Source organism: Bidens hawaiensis, unplaced genomic scaffold (assembly GCF_021521415.1).
Source record: "Bidens hawaiensis isolate Kalapana, Puna unplaced genomic scaffold, B.hawaiensis_p1.1 tig00000904_1, whole genome shotgun sequence".
Lineage (NCBI taxonomy): Eukaryota > Viridiplantae > Streptophyta > Magnoliopsida > Asterales > Asteraceae > Bidens > Bidens hawaiensis.
In genome coordinates this window covers 4,482,233-4,488,285 of record NW_027491052.1, presented here as the reverse complement: position 1 = coordinate 4,488,285, position 6,053 = coordinate 4,482,233, and positions in this window count along the sequence as shown.

Below are 6,053 nucleotides of genomic sequence, written 5' to 3'. Positions count from 1 at the left end.
TATGGATTGTCTTAGGTGATTTTAACTGTGTAAGAAACCCGTGTGAACGAAAGAACTCTATCTTCTGCGTGCCAAGCGCGAACGATTTTAATGAATTTATTGTGAGTGCAGATTTGTCAGAATACATAATGGGGGGTAGTAAATATACATATCAGTCGATGTTGGAAATAAGTGTAGTAAAATTGATAGGGTGCTAGTGGGTCACGAATTCATGAATATGTGGCCGGCGGCGACTCTAACGGCCCTTAATAAAAAATATTCAGATCATCGCCAACTGATTCTTGCTTGTGTTGATCTTCACTTTGGTCCGAAACCGTTTCCATTTTTTAACTCTTGGCTTAGAAACAACGACCTTGAAGGCGTGGTTAAAGAAGCCATAGAGGGTGTGAATATGTTGGGACCTGCAAATGCATGTTTGGCAAAGATATCAAAAAATGGAGATGGAAAGTGCAACAAGAAGAACGTGGGATTTTGAATTAATTACACCACAGAGTAAACATGTTAGATATTCGGGCTGAATCATTTGATCTCACAGAAAATAAACTTCAAGAGAGAGCCTCATGTAAGACTAAGATTAAGGAATTGGAGAGGTGTAATTTGTTAGACCTTAAACAAAGGGCAAGGATAAATTGGGCGGTTGAAGGAGACGAAAATTCAGCTTTCTTTCATGGTATCATAAGCAGTCATAAAAAAGTCACTAGAATCAACGATCTACTGTTTAATGATTGCTGGATTTCAGAATCCGTGGAATTGATGGCAAATATTAACGACTTTTTTATTAAGAAATTCTCTGAACCGGTTCAGGAGCGGCCGATCTTTTTTAATCAAGGTTTGTCTAAATTATCCATAGCTGAAGCAGATAATCTTATTATTCCATTTAGCAACGAAGAAATTAAATGCACAATTCGGGATTGTGGCGGGGAGAAGGCACCAGGCCCGGATGGGTTTATATATGCTATTCCCGTGGAATTAAACCGGAGTTTTACCAAACACAATAATAATTCATTTCTAAGTAAACCCAATGAATTTTAAACAGTAATAGTTTAAAAGCACACATCTAAGTTTTGAAAATGTTTAGAGGAACTCACCTTACAAGATGTTCATCCAAGATTCTTTTATTACGTTTCACGTTCCCCTTGTAAACCTAAGAATTAAATCATAGTTTCTTCTTGTTTTAGAATTAAATATTTACTCGTGATATCTTATTAATATGAACTAAACTTATTTTTGTTTTAGGATATTAAACATTTATATAAAAAGGACTTATAAAGTTCTAGTTTAATAAACCATATTAAAAAGTGCCTTATAAAGAAAAATAGGAAATTTGTCATACATGACATCTTTTATTATTAATATTATTATTATTATTATTATTATTAGTTTAAAATTTTAAATAGGGTAATAAAAGAATATAACTTTAAATTATACCAGTATAGTTAAACGTATGAAAACTTAAAACATGTCGACTGTTTTTATTTTATTATTATTTATAAATATGAAAACGCCAACAGGTTTCATATTTTTAGTATCTTGAATAATTATAATCAAATTATTAAAACTACAAGATTTAAAATATCCATGAAAATACATCTGAAGCTTTTTACCTTAAATTTTGGGAGCACTTCTGATAGAAAATGATTACTCAACTTTTCTCACTTGAATTATTATTTAATTGTAATTCTTTTATTTGATCACAGTTGTTATTTATAAGGCTGAGGGAAATGTTCTCGTGATGGGAGGCTCGGATACCCAGCGTGGCCACCTGGCTCGCGAACACCGCTACCACCTTGGCGTGGATGGGGGCGCGGTTGGCCGGCGCAGGGCAGTCCGCGTGGGGAATATAGCCGTTGAGGTGGTTTTTAAAAAAAAGTTTTTTTTTTGTTTAACCTATAAATACCAATTCACACACTCCATTTTAATTAAAACTCACCCCATTCTCTCTTATTCTCTTAAAAAACCATACTTTCCCTCTACCAAAACTATATTTCTCTCCATTTTTATAAATGGCATCGTCTTCGTCTTCCAATTCTTCCGAAGAAGACGAACTCATTTGTCAAGCGGTTCAAGCGACGATAAATTTTTTGATCAATCAAAGATGCCCTCGAGTCCCATTATTCCGGCAACCACGTCTTCGTGATCGAAAGACTGCTAATGAAACTTTGATACGTCACTATTTTAGCCCCGATCCCGCATATGGTGAGGAAAGTTTTAAAACTCGTTTTCGAATGACTAGACGATTATTCATGCGTCTAGCAAATGACTTGCCGGAGCACTTTGAGTATTTTCAACAAAGGGATGACGCTAGAGGTCATCCCGGGTTCACGCCTACTCAAAAAATTACCGCCGCTCTTCGGCAACTAGCGTATGGTGTTGGCTCGGACATGTTGGACGAGTATCTACAAATGGCTAAAAAGACCGGACGTGATTCGCTTAACCACTTTTGTAAAGGTATATAGTTTTATTTAAAATATTATTATTTACATTTATTTATATAATTTTAAATAATTATATTTAGGGGTCATATCGCTATACAAGCGGAGAAACTTACGTAAACCAACAATGTATGATATCCAACGCATATACGAGGTGCACGGTGAAAGGCATGGTTTCCCCGGGATGCTAGGTAGCCTCGATTGTATGCATGTTGGTTGGGCTATGTGTCCTACTGCTTGGCGAGGTCAATTCCACCGAGGTGATCACCCCAGCCCTACTATTGTACTTGAGGCGGTGGCGTCACAAGATCTTTGGTTTTGGCATGCATTCTTTGGGGTTGCCGGGTCAAATAATGACCTCAATGTTATCGATCAATCATCGATATTCGATGACCTTATCGACGGGGTTGAATCCCCTTAGGCTTTTTTTGTAAATGGAGAACACTTCAAGTACGGGTACTACCTCGTTGATGGTATTTACAGCGAATGGGGGACACTAGTTCAAGCTTATGCGTCTCCACTTTCTGACAAACGAAAGTACCTTACGAAGAGACAAGAATCGGCCAGAAAATATATTGAAAGGGCGTTTGGAGTCTTAAAGAAAAAATGGGCAATATTGGCGAATCCAATAAAATTTTGGACAAGGGAGAAGATAACGGAAGTCGTCTACACGTGTGTAATCCTACATAACATGATACTAGAAGACGAGGGTCACGCTATTCGTCAAAACTACCAAAGTGATATTCTAAGACAAGAATCAACGATCACCAATGAACAACGACTCGACAACTTAAATATCATCAAGAGCCGTGAGATACACGACAACCTTCGGCATGAGTTGGTTGAGCATTTGTGGGATAGAAGACCCGATAATCTTGTATTAGACTAGTAATATTTTAAATTATTATTAATGTAATGTTTTATATTATTATTGATGTAATGTTTTAAATTATTTAAAAAAAATAAAAAAATTCAATCAAGCCCCGAATCACCTGGACCACTACACCCTCTAGGGCTTGATCCTGGGGCTTAATCCTGTGCCACGTCACCGCCTACGTGTAGTAAATATATTGGATCACTTGGGCTTGGATCAAGCCCCACTACCCTTAGCCTAAGAGAAGGGTATGAAGTAGAATGTCATACTTGAAGATAAGTGGCTTAAGTTGACCGTACTAATTTGCCTGATAGTAGCCTACTTTATTAAGTTTCCTATATATCTTCTTTCATTCTTATTTGGCAATGAAGGAATATACTTCATACTAGATTTTATCCTCTGTATTACGGGTGTTGTTTTACATTAATCGTTTTCAATATATATATATATATGTATATTTGGATTTTAATTTTATTTATTGTAAGAAAGTTAATAATTAATATACTTAAGGTTTGATGATGAAATGGTTTCACAAAAAAATGATATGTTATAATCCGGTTTAAAAGATATCTGTGTTTGGTGATACATATTACCCATTTATTTTCTTTATTATAAAATTGTTTCTTAATTATAAATAATATCTTTTTTATATAAATAAAATAAGATATTAATTTTTAGTATATCCCTATTTTATAGGATTTTCATATTAAATATTTGAAGAGATTAATTTTTAGATGTTATAACCCGTTTAAGAGTTATATGGGTTTGGTGAGACCTTTACTCGTGAATTCGAGTCAAATGCGTGAGAAGCCTTCATTTACAAATAAAGCAATCTAATGGCATGAAAGAATGGTTGTTTTACATTTTTCGTTTTTTAATATTTACTTTTTGGATTTTAATTTCTTTATTATAAAAAAGTTAATAATATACTTAGGGTTTGATAATGAAAGGGTTTCATAAAAAATGATATGTTATAACCCGTTTGAAAGCTATCTGGATTTGGTAACCCATGACCCGCTTATGTTTTTTTACTATAAAATTGTTTATTAATTACAAATAATATCTTTTTCTTTTTAAATTGGATATTAAATTTTAGTATATCCCTATTTTATAGGATTTTCATATCAAATAATTGGTAAGATTAATTTTTAATTTAATGAGATGTTATAACCCGTTTAAGAGCTATCTGGTTTTGGTAAGGCCCATACCTACGAATTTGGGTAAATCAATAAGAGGCCTCCATTTAAAAATCAAGAAATTCGGTGGCTTCCATAAAAGGGGGAAGCGACCACATCGCGACACATAAAATTTTAGGATTTTCGTTTATATATATTATAGTAGTGTTTAAATATGGAGTTTTTTCTCCAAACTTAAAAGCTTGAAGATTTTTCAAGCAAACAAAGCTTTTAATTAAGTGAGTTTTTTCTTAAAAGTTTATAGAAAACCTTTCAAATTAAAAAAAAATATAGATGTTTTTTGGGTGGTTCTCAAAGTTTTTATGAATTGTAAATATCCTAACTATATTTATTTATTTATATATAACATTGGATTCGGGCATCAAGATTACGATCCATTGTTGTTTTCCAAATGTTTGTTCATTAGGGTTGAGATAATGACAAACCACACAAAACCAAAAACCAGACCACACTAAAGCTGATTATATTCATTTTGGTGTTTAAAACTAGATCTAAATACTAAAAAGGTAGTTTATTTGGTTTCATAATTATTAAAAGACAAAAGTATTTGAATCATCCAAACTATTAACTCTATTGGCCAATAATAATCTCAACTATCATTTTGACTATGGCAATCCCAACATTCAATTTTGTTATCATTAACAATCCCGGCCAAAAAAATAGTTAACTCAGCTAATTTTTTATTACATGGCGAGTGACATGACATTTAGTTATAATTTTTCACTTTTCAGCAAATTTGGATATTATTTTTAGAACTAAATTACTATAATACCCTTATAACAAAAATGTAAAAAATTAAAATTAGAATTAAATTGATATTTAAAAAAAAAAGAGGCCAACTATCCTTCATTCACTTCATCTCCTCACGCAACCACGATCACCACCATTACCACCTGCCATCTCCTGCGACTAACCACCACCATTACCTAGATCTACAAAGGTAGTTTATTTGGTTTCATAATTATTAAAAGAGTAAACTGTTATTTTCGTCTTTGTAGTTTGACAAATAATACAAATTTAGTCCAAAAAATTTATTTTTTTTGCATATGAAACCTCCACGTTTCTCAATTTTTGCCAATTACATCCAAATCACTAACCTCGTTAAATTTAATCGTTAAGTCAGGGGTAGACATTTCTTTTCACTATTTCTTTATTATATGAGTAAAGTGCCAAAATCGTCCCTGAGGTTTGGTCATATTTGAGAATTTCATTCAAAAATATTTTTTTTCGCAAGTAGACCCTCGATTTTTCCCAACCGTTGCCAATTTCGTCCAAATTGTTAACTCGGTCTAAATTCAACGTTAACTTATGGGTGTTACTATCTTTTACATGTTTGTATACATTATTATTATTATTATTATTATTATTATTATTATTATTATTATTATTATGTGTTTGTTCGATGACATATGTAACACTTCATGATTCTTATGTTTGAATCCAATATAGTATGTGTTTGTTTATTCTTCTTTATTTTTAGTCATATAAGGGGTTTTGCTCTGTGTAATAATAATAACAATGTAACAAATATGTAAAAGGACAGTAACACCC